Source organism: Chamaea fasciata, unplaced genomic scaffold, assembly GCF_029207755.1.
Source record: "Chamaea fasciata isolate MVZ Bird 193981 ecotype frontalis unplaced genomic scaffold, bChaFas1.0.hap1 SCAF_9, whole genome shotgun sequence".
Taxonomy (NCBI): domain Eukaryota; kingdom Metazoa; phylum Chordata; class Aves; order Passeriformes; family Sylviidae; genus Chamaea; species Chamaea fasciata.
In genome coordinates this window covers 22,352,770-22,368,685 of record NW_027094094.1, presented here as the reverse complement: position 1 = coordinate 22,368,685, position 15,916 = coordinate 22,352,770, and the positions used below count along the sequence as shown (strand labels likewise).

The following is a 15,916-nucleotide window of genomic DNA, read 5'->3' as shown; positions in this document are numbered from 1 at the left end:
CATTTTAAATCTTTATTATTTGCATTCTTAATGCTACTGACCTTGATATTATTGCACTGAATGCCCTAGGAACTACTATAACTAAAACTATAATGGTTCTGAAAATTTCAAACACTACAATAGAATTTTCATTTTTTAAATGGCAAATGAGGACAATGAATACACTCCTAGAAAGTTCAGCTTTCATTCTCTTCCCAAATCAAGAGTACTAGAGTACTCAGCTTTTCAATGCAACTCTAGCCTGATGAAGTTCTCTGTGGAGCAAGCAGACCTACAGCACATTCACAGCAGAGTAAGCTGATCTGGACGTGAGCAGCAGGTCCAGACTTTAAGTGTTAACATTATAGCACATTTACACAGCTAAATCTTTGCCCATTCATGAAGGACTCATGGGAAAAAGACTAGCCAGGAACAGGCTGTCACTGCCAGAACAATCCAGGGCTGCAGCATACTCAATGCCAGCACTGGAGGAGCTCATGAGGAAGGGAGCGGCCAGAAACAGAGGATGGACAAATTGGTCTAGCAGGCCACATACAGCTGGAGGCATCGTTTGGGTACCCCTGCTGGAAACCATAAAACTCTATAAGCTTCATGAAATAAGCATTATTATATTCACAGTGGAATGTATCACAGTATCTTTACCCTAGATCCTGCTATTTCAGATCAAGCTGGGAAGGGTATATTATTTCTTTCACAAGTTATATATAGATCAAGAACATAAACTAGTAATAAACATAAACCTTTATCACACTTTTCTTATTCATTGGTTGTGAATATGAATGCTGGAAAGGGTACAGCCCACCCCTGGCAGTACCTCTGCCCTGCTGCCTGCAGATGTTGACAGGAAGTTCCTCCTCACTTTCCAGTGGTGATGGTTGCAGTAGGACTTGAAACTACAAATGCCTCATCTGTCCATTCTTTCTTTGAAAAGAAAAGTGCTAGTCAAAACTCCTGCTTAGCTGGGTGATAGAAGGTGATAATCCTTTCTGGAATGTCACACTTAATATCTACTTTGGGCATGACAATCACTGAATTCCAAGGAGATTAGCATTGCAGAATCCACTAAAAGAAAACTTCACTATTGCAAGATGGAAGCCCAAGGATAAGATTAATAAAACTATAAAGGAAGGGGTTTTTAAAAAAAAAAAAATCAATTCTTGCTCCAATCTTGCTCCAATTGCTTCCTATCAGCAAGCTTCTGATGAGATTTCACACAGATGAAATTTCTACCAAATAATGTAGTGTTTTCTGAAAACTGTAAGGCAAGCAGGAAGCTTGATTCTGAAGCTGAAGGATAATTCAGCATGTACAGTCATCATAATACTTAGTATTAGTTACAACAGTAAATACGTATTCAATCATCATGCAAACGTTTCCAGTCAGTAATAGAGATATGGCAGAAGTGGAAGGAAAAAGACTCTCTCTAATGAAAGATTTCTGACATTCTGCCACTAATTAGTAATGTGAAAACATTCTGCAGGATCTTGGAGTAACAATATAGAGCCTCTTTTAATTTTTTTTAAATACATTGGATTAAAATTTAATGCCTAAAAGAAAAGTTCTTCCTGAACAGAAATCAGATCTCTCTAAATTTTAGTTTCTTCCTTGCAGATTAATAACTCAGTTTAGTATTTCCTGCACTTATTGATGGAAACTCATGTTAGAAATATTGGCAGCATAAAGCCAAGATTTCCTATAATGTCCCAAATTAGTTGGCTACCACAGGTTTATGGATTATTAATGCATCTCCTGTTGGCATTCTGCCTTATACCATTTTTCATTGAAATATTAAACCAAATTCAATCTTTTCTAGATTTTTAGTAACATAAAGCTTGAAAACAGCATTAACCCCTGTTCCAAGAGTCTCTCATTCAATAAGTCTTTTAGGCATGTGTTTAAAATCATCCATATTCAGCAAAAGACAAAAGCACATAATGGAATCTAGGTGACAGTTCAGATATTTTGCTGAATTAGGGTAAGTAATGTAATTGTTCCTATTAAATAAGAAATGCGTCACAATAAGAGGGATTGGCTTTTAAATAGCCGTGTTTACCTTAGTAAACTGAATTCATGTATTTTTAATTGAAACAAATAATTCAAATAATTAAGCATAAACATTCTGTGTTTTGTCTAACCACAGTGCCTGATGAGATTAAATAAGATAATGGAGTTAACACACATCACATATGTATATGAACAGAATTTCATTACTCATGGAAAGCCCAGTAAAATACCAATAAAGTTATTCTTATGAAATATATATTATTATGTTATTTAAAATTAAAAACTGAAATATTAATATAATTTATAAATTATAGCATTTTACCTCTTTCATATTCACAAATCCAAAGATACTAGCAAACAGTTCAGAGAGGTTAAATTGTTATCCTAACAATCTCTCCCTGACGAAACAAAAAGGCAGCAACATTCCTTCCAGATGTGCAATAAGAAGAGAGAGTCACTCTGTTCCCAGAGGATGCAAGAACTCAGAATTTAAAAGGCTGATGCCAGGAAGCCTTGCCAGAGATACTTCACAAAAAATGTTTGATGAATTATTATGGTGAGCATCAGCTTTTCAGATAAATGACTGAAAATAAACTAGTTTATATCTCAACGGAGAGTATAAATTTCCTTTTTGCTTTGGGAACTTGGAGCATGGAGAAAGCTGTTGACCATTCCACCTCTCACTGAACTAACAACATTTTACTAAAAATGTGTTGCTTTCCAAATTTACTTTACTCATAGCTCAAAAAATTTAGTCAGAGAAAAAAGAAATCCAAAAAAGTTCTTACACAAAATTACGACAACCAAATGATTTGCAAACTGCCTGAATCTGCACAATCAGTAAGAGGGAAATCACTGATCTGCAATGTTAAACACATAACTAAAAATTTCTATGAAACTTTATGAAAACAAAGGAAGTTGCAAAACATGGTTCCAATGTTGATTATCACATACAGACATTATGAACAAGTCTGATTACAACTGGGGCCGTGAATAAATACTGACATGCACAAATGTTATTTGAAACTCATCAGATAGTATTATTTATCTGTTCTGTGATAAAGCAGAAGCAATAGGGAAACAGCTTTTGAATTCTCAGCCACGAAAGCTCATCTTACATTTCATTCTACACTTGCAGGTACAGGAAAAGCTACCCTCCACTTTGTAGCTCTAGAGCCTCCATGCAATACCATGTCTCTGAAGGAAGAAATACGTATTTTTCTTTCTGACTGATGAGGACAAACTAGGAAAGAACTTTCAAGATTGTTATAAGAACTGACCAGCAATCACAAAGCTTCATTTTGTATGTCTACAGTGATCAAAAAGGATTTCTCACTGAACAGAACTGAAATTACAACTTCAGAACAGACTTCAGAAAAGCATTATCAGCCATGAAAGAGTCAGAAGCAATTAAAAAAAAAGAAGCATGATGAAGAACAATCTAACACAAAGTACTTCTTCCAAATAGTGCAGACTTCTTATATTTCTGCCTTCATCTTCCTTCTCCTGTCCCCTTCATGCTCCTAAATATTTCTGGGATTATTCAAATTGCCTAAATAAAATTCATGCATAAGAAACTCTTTTGCCTAAATACATGAGGGCTTATTACCACATTTCTTTACTGGCACAAAATCTAAGAAAAGCCTCAAGGTGCAAATGATCTGCAGTCTATTTAACATCATGGTTATTTATTTTTATGGGCACTCATTATTACTCTTTACCCAAAATTATAGGTACATTCCTGGCTCCATTTCCCACTATTCCATAATCTTTGTAATAATACGGGTTTTCAGATTTCCAAATTCTCCTCAATACCTCATCAATCAAAAATGCATGCAACATTCACTATTTGTTATACTGGGCAGAAAGAGCAAACCATGGAACTGCAGCTTGGAGCCCAGATAAAGACTTTACTCATATCCCAGGACTGGGAGACATGCCATAGCTTTGGTAGCATTTACTAAGAAAACCTGTTTTGCAATATCTTAAACAGAGTCTTTGCATACAAACTGATAGGCACTGAATTAGTGTTTAAATACCACGGTTCCTATTCTATTATGGATTATGTGCTGAACTAGTTCTGTCAAGTTTAGAACAGTATGCCATAATTTTGACTAAATCTAAGCCCATGCATCTTTTTCCATGGAAACAGTATTACAAGCACGCCCATTTCTCCCGTCACAGAAAATTTTCATGAATATTTTGATAAACAGCTGTTATGCTATAGTAGTTTATAGCCACAACAGCATCAGTTTCAGCAAAGAAAAGACGCAGCACCAGAAGCGATCACATAACAATTTTGTGGACAACTCAGAAAACTATGATTTGCCTCATTTCAATTTTTGGGCTTACTGGACAAGAAAAAAAAACCACGTGTCTTGATGAAAAAGCCTTTGGCTTAGTAATCATGTTCCCATTAAAGCTGAGCTGGGTTGCCGTCATTGTCTTTACAATACCTTTAGAAAGGAGTGGGTTTGAACAGGCTAAATAATAAGGTATTGCTGCTTTCCTGAAACTATGTTTTGTAATTGCCAAAAGGAAAGACTGTTCCAAAAAAGGGATTCACTAGTAAAAGTTAAGTCTTTTAAATGACATTGCATCATATATGCAAATGAAAATGATATATTAAAATGCAAATTTTACAGCATCAAAACACCCCCCCAACAATCCACTACAAATGAGTCTCCTAGACAAATCTGTATGATTTATAAGAAAGTTACCTCTAACTTTTGAAAATTATAGTTTATCTGTATTGAAGGCTCCTTGATGTGCTCAGGAAGTTAATGATGTCCAGCACTGTTAATTCTCACCTGCCACTCCACATTCCCCCTCACCTGTTTCTCTTGTTGATTTTGTAGTTCATGAGATCTATACATCAAGATTTCCACTTTTTTATTGAACTGTGTAGGCTTCAAGGACTATACAGTGTTCCTGGCCAAGCTTAACTATGTTCTCTTTATGGGAAGACTTAAAAATTATACAAATATATTGATAGATTGAAAAAATAGAAGAAAAGTGACAAGGGCAAGTGAGAACGATCCAGGAGAACTAATCCCTGATACTATGAAAACAAGCTTTGTGGACAGTGGTGCTAAAGGACATATCATTAAAGCTATCTAGGAAGCATGCAGGCCTCTGGTGTGAGTACTTTTATTGGAAGGGGTGTCCTGGTTATTTAAATCTGCAGTCCAAGGAATGAGATACTTAAAATCATACAGTGCCACTAACATTTTGGCTAAACCACTGTACGCGGTGCTTTCTGCCTCACCTTCTCAAATATGAAAGTAAGGAAACAGTTTTTTTTTCCTCTATCTTTTATTCTCTGCCTGTCTTGTTCATTTAACTAAGTAAATGCATTGAGCAATGGTTAACTTCTTGCGACACATAAGGGCCGGTAAAAGACATCAGTATTCATAAATAAGATGACAATACAACTGTAAGAGAAAAATGCTCCCTTTTACACATTCATAAGGAGAAACCATAACATCCTCAGGGACAGTAAAGGACACATGGAAGTATCCTCAACTTTTCACCAAATTAACATACATTTCATTAAAATTCTTATGTTTCTGAAACACTATTTTTCAGAGAAATGCCATTTACATCAAGAGCAGATAAAAATATATAAGTAAAATGAGACTTCTTAAGGCCTGCAATAATCCTCTTGTAAAAGCAACATAAATTCCTTTGGTTTTTTTTCCTCGCCATCTTTCTGCTGTTAAACAGAGGGAAAAGAAGTGATGTGGGGGGGAGGACTCAAGATGACACAAGAGAAGGCAAGTCGCTCATGAGCTTCACTAAGTAACCCTCGCCTACTATGCTCACCTGAGTCAAGGATGCTTACAACTTGTTTTTACCAGAAATATACAGATAGATTCTGAGCCACAGTGGGTTGAAGACAAGAAAAGGAAACACATCCCACGACCAGAATTACTAAATCTTTCTCTAAACAAATACAAAGACTGGAGACGGCAGGTGCCAGACCCTTTGTTAATTGTGCCCCAAGGGTCTAAAGCTCCCTGCCTTATGACATTAGATCAAGCTCTCTTCTTTCGCTGCTTTCAAAATTCCCATCCATGCAAGCTTATTCCCTCACTTAGGCAAGCTCCACGGACTATTGCATTGTAGGTGCCCAGAGAAAATCTACATAAAAGATATTTCATAAATGCAGATTGCTTTGATAATCAGAATCTCCTCACTCCCTCTGATTAGTTACCCAAAGCAGTTCTTCAAGCCTTTTTCAGTGTTCTTAAATTTTGGGGGTTTTTTTGTTATGTATGAAGCATCATGGCAACAGCACATGAAAAAAATAAATTAGAAATCTTAATTCAACTGTGCAAGGACTGAGTTAGAGGAGGTTTGAAAATGGCTCAAGAGCACACACAAACTCATCAAGTGCAACCCTAATATTTCCTGGGTATTTCAAACAATCTGTGTAATTGACCTTAAAGTTCCTCTGGCTTTTCATACTCACAGGTAATTTCTCTCATGTGGGTGAGAGAGAACACTCAATTCTGCTTGTCTAGGCTTCTCAGAGTATTAGAGTTACATGAGGGAAAAGGTAAAAGCACAAGTTGACTAATGAAATCTGTGAGAATGTGCTTTTTTGTCTAAATATTGGAGTGATTGTCAAGGAGACAGAAGCTCTGACCGTATTTCACCGTCAAATTATGATTGTCATTGTTCATAGACTAAAAGAAATCTGACAGGCATCCTAAGATTTAAGATTCTTAAGTATCTTTTCAATGACATATTTCAGTGCATGCGATTACTGAAATTACAACATGATCTATTTCACACTGCCCCCCTTCCCCTTCTAATTTAAACATGTTATCTATCAAGTTCTCATTAGAGAGGTTAAATCTTATCAAGCTATTCTTAAGCAACTCCAAGTCTATTTTCAAATCAAGAATCACCAAAAGAGTAGTATTGATGATGATCAATCAAAACATTTAAACTACTTCACAAGAGCAGAAGAAAGTTTGCATATATCTTGGATAGAATCCACCCATATGCTTCTTTTCATTCAGTTGCCATGTAGAGCTTGGCAAACCAGGTCAAAATACACAAAACCAGTATTTGTATAAAGGCACTACAGGTAAAGTTCATACTTAGGAGGAAGTAATTCTCTGAGTTACTCTCCTGTTACTCTCAACAAACTTTTAAGCTGCTTGGGGCTACACTTTAGGATGTGATACCAAACTGACATATTGTCTAACATTTGAGCATTGTGATGCTCAAAAAAATCCATGCCCAGTTAATGTGTTTTGCCTATAGGAAAGTGAATTTTAGATCCTTCCACACTGACCTCAGTTTGCTCCCTAGATGCCTGAACCTAATAATGAATATAGCTGTGGCCCAGTGACTAGGTGAAGATGCTTCCCTCAACTCAGAGACAATGGCTGACTATTACAGAGAGCACATGACATGTGCATATGCACAACCTCACATTCTCCAAGATTTTAAATTAATAGTACAGAAATATGGCTTAGCAATTGATTTGGAATGAATTTATGACAAGTATCAAAACAGCAATAACTCACCACATATGACATCATAACCTCTACACGGCTATGCATCTTGTTTCCCTCTCCCTCAACATTTCATTACCCTGCAAGTGAAGACTTGGCTGAAAATCTGAAAAGCCTCATCGTATATCCAGCCACATGTGCATGGCTAAAACACCTGCAGGCAGTTGTTTTAAAGCACAGAGATGTCTAGCATGTGTATGGATTTCCTCCCCATAATCTGTGCAGGTTTAGCTACAGCCACGGGGAGAAATTACCTAGAGATTCCCTTCTTGTACTAACGTATTTGCTTCCAACACAGTATTTCTAACCCACACATCAGAGAAATCCTTCTTTAGGCTCACTGAAAAATCTTTTCTATTAAGCTTATGAGACTTGGGAATGGACAAGAAACAACAGATATCTTTTTTATTAGGAAATAATACAATAGCATTCAGAAAAGAATAGGTTTATCGCAACATTCATAAGTTAGGGCAGTTCAAAGTACCTGCAAGCTGGTATTAAATAGTTTGCTTTGGAAGTTTAGAAAATTCTTTCAAATCCATGAAGAAAAAACCATAAGAAAACAAGTAAACACTTCAGGTAAGGAAAGTGCTACTTCATTGACTTAAAAGAACATAAAACCATTTATATTTTGGCTTTTGCTTTTCATTTCATCCTTTGCTCCATCACCATACTTAAAAAATACTTCCAATGAAAGGTAGTTTGAACTTCACAGATCAGAACTTGCCCTTGCACCTTTATTTATTTAAAAGCATGTTCTGAAGAAGGCCCCAAAAAGTTCAGTACTAACAGAATAATTTTGTTTTAATTTTAAACAACTCATATTACACAAGCTACAATAATCATACAGATTTTAAAACTGGGTTCTCTACTGCCAAGACCTGATTTTAGGAATCAGATGCTCCATGTCTTCCCAAATTGTCTTAATGGGATTGAAATGATGCAGAACTTTTTAACCTACCTTAGAAACTGGAATCTTCTCAAATTGCTGCAGAATAGCTCTACATTTTCTCTCTCACATACATAAAAAATCCTGAACAACCCACAGAACTTCAGAGCAGCATTATCAAGATTTTCCCTTTCCTGCCTGTGCTACTGAAAAACAGAATGACAGAGTAAGACTCAACTCCCTAGTGAAAAACTGTAGCTCCTTTAGGTGGTACGTTCACAAAAAACACCCAGTTTAGATCCTAAATATTAATCTGTCAGGAAAATCCTGCCTCTGTTCAGGATGGAAGATTTGAGGTTAAAAGTGCATTCCTACTTGTGAAAGAAACATTACTTTCCCTATACACATCTTCCACCCCACTGCATTCCCAGGTACCATATCAATCACGGCAAGCTGGCATCTATTCTCACTGACAAAGTCATTTCTGGAACTTTTTGAATTTTTTTTTTTACCCTGCAAAACATACCAGTATTTTGTATTTTTTCTTTATTTATTTGCTAAATTGCAGTCTATGCTTTAGCTTCTTGTGAGGAACAACTTCTGCCTGAATTCCTTAATTACTGCTCCTACATGTCCTAAATGAATGCCATCTCCAAATCTTGCAAACTACTTTAACTAGTTCGTTTCATCCAGAAATTTTACCTGAAAAAACATCTTCCCTAAACATGCAGAGAACAGGAAAAAAAAAACAAAAACAACCCCAAACAAACTTTTAAGAGTTGGCAGGATAAAAGAATTAACAGACATTAACAATACGTCAAACTCACTCTCCTTTGTGGCATTTCCTGATGTTCTAATTCTTTTCATAATATTCTCATGATGTTCTATTTCATCTCATTCTCTTTTGAATAAAGCCATTATACTTCTTTATATCAAACAGATTTTTCAGCACAAAAAAATTAATTTAGTTGACAGCTTCTCTTTCAATTTACTACTCACCCTGGTGAAGGGATTACATTTTATATTGACAGTGGAACAAAGGTGAAGAGGAAACAACAGCAAAGGAATTCCTTCAGCTATCCTCCACACTTCTACTGCCACTGTTATCTAGAATCAGATTACAGGGCAGAGGTAAACTTTGCATCCACAATTATCAGCTGCGTGGAGGTCTACATCTCTCCTTTTTTACCTTACTGTAATTTCACCTGTGATTTTTTTCTTGACATATCACGTACTTTACATCGATAATGGCTGGCATTTGACAGCACCAAATTGCTTCTGAACGATGTAATAGCTTATATTTAATCTATTTATTTTAAGTTGCTCTCATACCCCCATGAAATTTACCTTTAAGACAGACAAAATCTGCCAGATTAATTAATTATGTGGATTTGGGCGGGATGGTTTGTTTGGCGTGTGTGGAAGGAGTTTTTGACCACCTCTTGCCTTTAAGGCAGATGCCAATTCTTCCATCAGGGCCCAAGGGATTATTTCCATTGAGCCCACTCCTTTCATTTCATGGAAACAAAAATTCCTGTTAAGCCTGGCTGCTCTCACTCACAATTCAGCAAAAAAACCCATCCAGAAGTTGCCTCTCTCCTGTGAGGAAAGGCAGAGCTGGATGGATGCAGTTTTTCTAAGCACAACTGACTGAAGCCGCTACAGTCTCTGCTCCTGCAGTGGTGGGTGCAGAGGAGGCCAAGCCAGAGTGGAGAAATCCAGCACGGTGGTGTAGCAGCCCTGGAATTTTGGTACATACATATTCCAGCTCCTCTCGGGCACAACATGAACTTAACTAACTTAGTTCTCTAGGAGATGTGAGAAGCCATGTCTAGTAACAGAAATAGTTTTGAAAGAAGCAACTTAGGCCATGTGCTCTTTTCACGTCTCTCTACGTGGCTCGACACTGAGCAAAAGTAAAAAAAAAATCAGAGATTGCTGTCTTGTTTGGTCTTTAAGTAGACATCAGAAGGTTGCTTGCCTCCCCTCTGTAAGCATTCCTGTGAAAGGACTTGTATTCACCAGCCTCACATTTTTTCAACCTACTGTGCTAAATATCATCATTGCAATTGGAGGCAGTCTAACAGAACTGCAATACAAATCTGTTTCACTTGAGAAGCAAAGCCTACGGTTCCTTAGGTTTTATAACACAGCGCTTAGTACAAATTCGCTGAATTTTTCCAATGCTTCACTATGTGATTTTAGGAGCCTATTTTCCCCAGTGGCACGCAAGTACTAAAATTGCACTACATTGCATTTTGCTCTCGGTGGGTGGGAAAGTGAATACTCAATGGGTTATTTTCCATTCCTTATTTTGGTTTTATGCAGCCACAGGTGGGGGGTCTTTCAGGTGGCTGCCTGGGTTTACTAAGCACTTTAGAGTCATAGACAAAAAGGGTCTTATAAAACTTATCAGTGTTGTCAATCACACAGTAAAAGAAATTCATTCTGTGTAAATAGAAACAATTTTCAAGAGATCTCAGACTGTAAAAGGCAACACAATGAATATCAACAAAAAAATGATCAGCCATCCTCTGTTTGGTAAAGGATATAAAACAATTGCACTTGTTTATACTTATTATTTACCTCTCTGTCTCCTCCCTTTCTTCTCCCCAGGTGTGATCTCTCTGCTTAAGGGCATACAAAGTTAGTGAAGGATGTCACGGGGCTTCCTATCATTAACTTTTTTTACAGTGAGGTTATTAACAGACCCCAAAAATATCACAAAACAGGAAAAAAAGGAAGCTATCAACCTGCTTATCATTTGCTTTCAGAGCTCTGCAAGGAACTTTGATCAGTATCAATAGATCAAGAACACAGATATTCATATCCAGTAAGAAGTTGACAGATTTCTATTCTTGCGTAAGATGCAATGAAATTCTATGAAGTAACCCCTTTCTTTCCTGAAATCAAATTTGAAAAAGGACCCTTCATCCACTTCTAGTACAGCACACTCTCTGAAAAAGGAAACGTGAAATACATTGCATCTTTTGGCTGATGATAGTTTGAAAGGCACATAGACGTTACTGCAAGATGTGCATGCTAAAAAGAACAAACACACAAGGGGATAAAATAGTTTCACTGCTGTTATGCAGATGGCTGCCCTTCTGACTGTGGAGGAAATTTCTTCCCTCCCCCATTTTTTAAAGCAGACTTCTATACGTGTTCACTATGTGGGAATTAGTGCTTTTTCAGATGACACCCACATCCTCTTCATTCGGGTCAGTAACACCAACTACAGAGCAGTGGCCAAAGTCATGTAAGTATTCCGTCCATCCTATCCCGCTAAAAAGTCTAAACTCTCAGAAAAATACAGCTCAAAATGGAATGGCCACATTATTTTAATCACAACAAATATGAAGAACAGGGAACAATATTCAAATGCAGTACTACTTTCTGTGTGCATGTCATTTTCTCAATAGAAGGCTCAGCTATTTAAAAACTGAGATGTACAGACAAACTCAAAAATAAAATTCTACGGCCCATAAGCTCAAAGGACTATATTCGTGCATCTCAAATAGATAGCAGGCCAATAGACAAAATGGTTTTCATAAATAGTGACCCTGGTCTGTAAAATATTTTGTGACCATACAGTAGTATCTCAGATGATATCAAGCAGTTTTATCTGGAAAAGCAAGAGTCTCTTGAAAATTTCCTCAAAAGAATACATTAAATGCAACAATGAAAACGCAAATTCTCATTACAGATTCTAATTTTGATGAGAAAACACCATCTTTCACATTTCCAACATTTGCTATACAGACCCTTAGCATGGGGCAGATATTTACTGCCTCTGGAATTAAAACATGCTAATATGAAAAAATATTCAAATGGAACATGCACCATAAAGATTTTTTTTCTTTTTCTTTAACCAGTAATATAAAGCTTTATGGTGTCTGTATACTACAGAATAGTACAGGCTGTATGGAATATATCAACACGTGTCTATATGTTATTAAAAACAGTAAATTCCCATTTAAACAAGGGCTACAATCTGTGCACTAAACACTCATTAATGGTTATGAATCAAAAAAAAAAGGGGGGCCTTGCAGCAGGTGTGCATATCTATGAATTTCAATACATTGTAAAACTGTCTGTAGCCAACAGCTTCACCATTTGGCCTTTCTGAGCTTGAAGACAGGCAATTTTTCATGATTTTACTATTTCTGGCCAAACAAAAAGTTTTTAATTAAATATACCACATGACTCCAGATGTTTGTTTATTTGTTCCAATGAGGCCATAAAAATGCCTGAATGATAAAATTGGAGGACTCCTGCAAAAACAGGCTAGACTGGAGTGCTAACTAAACATCGGGATCTCTCAGGAGATTGTATTTGCACAGCACTGGTGTGCTTTGAACCCAATTTCTTTGGAAGAGCTGTAATACTGTGGCTGATGACTGCAACTGTTTATTGTAAAAAATTATAGGGCCAAGTGGCAAATTTACTAGATTTTTTTTTTTTTAAATTGCCAGTTGCATATACATGGCATCATTAGGTCTCCTGCATATCCAAAGATTTCAGGTAGGCTTATGGGTTGGGATCCCAAGTTTCCACTTAGAGAAGCCAGTGTTTTCTATGTATTTCTGCCACTTTTTAGCTATTCTGCTTGAGCATTCTTACAGTTTCTTATTGCCAGCATGACAAAATGAGCTATGTTGCGAAATATCGGACACTCTCTTGTCTACCAAAAATACGAAGTTATGGGTTTTTTCCTCATTAATCACATTCCCTCTGATGTGACACTTGTATGGGTGACTTGGGCCTAGACTGCTAGTTTTGGCAAATATGGAAAAACAATGAAAAACCTCAGAATGACAAAAAAATGAAAAATGGTCAGGTCTTCAACAGTCAGATTGGGGAATGTGCACTGTGGAAAAATGGAAGTCTCTATAATATTTGGAAAAAAAATACTGACAATTATGGAAGTCTGCCTGAGTCTTAGACTACTAAATCCCATTAGATGCAGAATGGGAATTTTGTGCTCAACATCTGAGATATTTAATAATATTTTAATCTGAATTTGATTAACCACTTAATTACTCTCTTTTTCTCTTTTAAAATTTTCTTGCAGAGAAATGCACATATTTTATTCCCACAGAGACATAGCTCATGAGGAAGTGATCCTCTTAGAACTTACTTCTGGTCAGCTCAATCGTATCCCTTGGGCTCAGTTTCAAACCACAGAACACAGAGAAGTCTCACAAATTAAAATATGCTGTCATTTAAAACCAAACCTTAACTTTTCTGGCCATCAAGAAAAGACTTTACACAAAACTGCAAGTCACTTTATATATCATCCCCACCTCATTTACCCCAACCTACTTTCACGACTAGTTGCTCCCATCACTGCAATATACAAAAAGATAACAATATATTTTTATGCCGAAGTTTTAATAATCTACAGTATCCTGATTCAAGTCCAAAATTCCTTGTATACACAGACAAAAAATTGTTGACCCTGTAAGTGACAAGAATATGAATCCAATGACCCAGAAAATTTATTTCTTGAACCATATTAGTCAAGGTCACACTCAAATCCAGCTACAGTTTCTTCCACATTTGGGAAAGTCATTGTGCTTTACAGAGAAACATGTAGATGCTGGCAGAAATGATCACTACTGAGCACGTGAGGTAAATTGGTCCACAAACAGCACAGCTATTGATGGCAGTTCTATTCCAGTAATCAAATAAAATAGGCCTCAGGAAAGGGACTATGGGAGACTGTCCTTAACCTGTTCTTTCATGACTGCCCAGCAAAAAACCACTCCACAGCTGAGAGCTGAGTTGATCACATGTGTGGTTATTGGACCACTCAGTTCCACTGAAAAGCAAAATTTTTGATTGCGTGTCAGTCCACAAAACCAGGAGAGATGCTTAATGCATTTGCAGACTTGGAAAATACTAATACAGGTGGGTTTCTGTTACCAGCTAGAAGCATTTTACTGGAATGCACTTCCCTAAGGAAGCGTGCCTTCTAGCATTTCTCCCCACCTACTTTGTTCCACTCATTCCTTCTACCTATTCTTCTCCCCACAAAGTAAACATATCAGAAATACTGAGAAAGCAGCAAACTGGAATCCACCTTGGAAGGGAAAAATCATGGTCAGAGCTAAGAAACCAGGCACACCACTGAATAAATAGAAATTAGACAGTACCATTCACCTCAGCTCCTGGTGTAAGGTTTGGGGAGTCTACAGGCATCAGCAGGAGCCATCCGGCACAGGAATGAGACAAGCGTGCTCCACCTTTCTCCCAGCTGCACCAGGAACATCTTGCACCAGAATTCTTTAACTTTCTGACATTACCTTCTCACACATCTGGACTAAAACACTCCAATTCATCTCTGATGGATTTTCTTTTTCTTTCACATCCCCTTAAATAAAGGGAACTAAGATCAGAAAACAGAATCTTTTCTTAACCAAGCCTTCTCTCACTCTGATATTCATCTATACCATCACTTTTCTTTCCAAGATTCTCCATGTGTCTTGAACTTCCATTAATGTCCATTTTCCAAACTAAAAATCAAGGAACTAGAAACCAGTTTCTCACATCATACAGTCAAACCTCATGGGATTTTTTTTTTTTTAACAGACTCCTTATTTTAGCATTCCCCACCCACTCCCCTTGAGGCTAAGTCATGACCACATCACATCTCACTGTTGGGACATATTTCCTGGCATTAATAGGAAATGTCACAGCTTATTTTTGAGTGTTCCTTCCCTGGAAAATATGATCCTGTCTGTTCCATGCTATTGAGAACTTTTTTTTGTTTGTTTGTTTTAAGGTTATTCATCTCATGATGAGAAGATCCTGGCCTAAGAAATCTTCAGTTTAGGACACACAGCAACCTAATGCAGGTTAAAAATGACGGAATTTTTAAAGGACACTTTACATAAAACAATAAAGAAAATATCTCACCATTTACAGCATCTTTGCCTGATATAGAACGTCCACATAGTGCATCTGCTTGCAATTTTCTTATCCTATTTTTAGTTATTAAATAAGTTAAAACAAATACATCCTATATACAGATACGGATACACTTGGTTAACTGAATGATAAAGTACTAACCATAGATTTTTGGGGTTTGGGGTTTTTTGACAGAATACAATGAGCAGCCTTATGCATATACAAGAAAAATCAATTGACAAGCATAAAGTGCAGTTCACACTAAGAAAACTAACTAATTATGATAAGTTGCTACATAAATTGCTTTGCAACTTCCCCAGCAATCAATTTCAAACTCTAAATAAGTCTACCGCTTGAAAACACAACCAGTACCTAACAACTGTGTCAATAACAACAGCAGAGAGGACTGCAATGATAATATAAACAGGATACTTATCTTTCTGGAAGTGTTATGTAAACCAATTTCCTTTTTTTTACTCTCTGTGATTTAAGACAGCATGGCTTTTCACAATGCATGTGTAAAATAAGAACTTTGTGTATTAACATTCATTATTAAGAGGTGTATGTCAATTTTATAATT

At 36.7% G+C, this 15,916-nt stretch overlaps 1 protein-coding gene across 9 annotated transcripts in view; it reads right to left on the bottom strand.

Annotated features, from left to right (window-relative positions):
• Positions 1 to 15,916, bottom strand: part of LRMDA (leucine rich melanocyte differentiation associated) — a 635,267-nt gene that overhangs the window by 75,403 nt on the left and 543,948 nt on the right. The gene's annotated exons all lie outside the window — the stretch shown is intronic.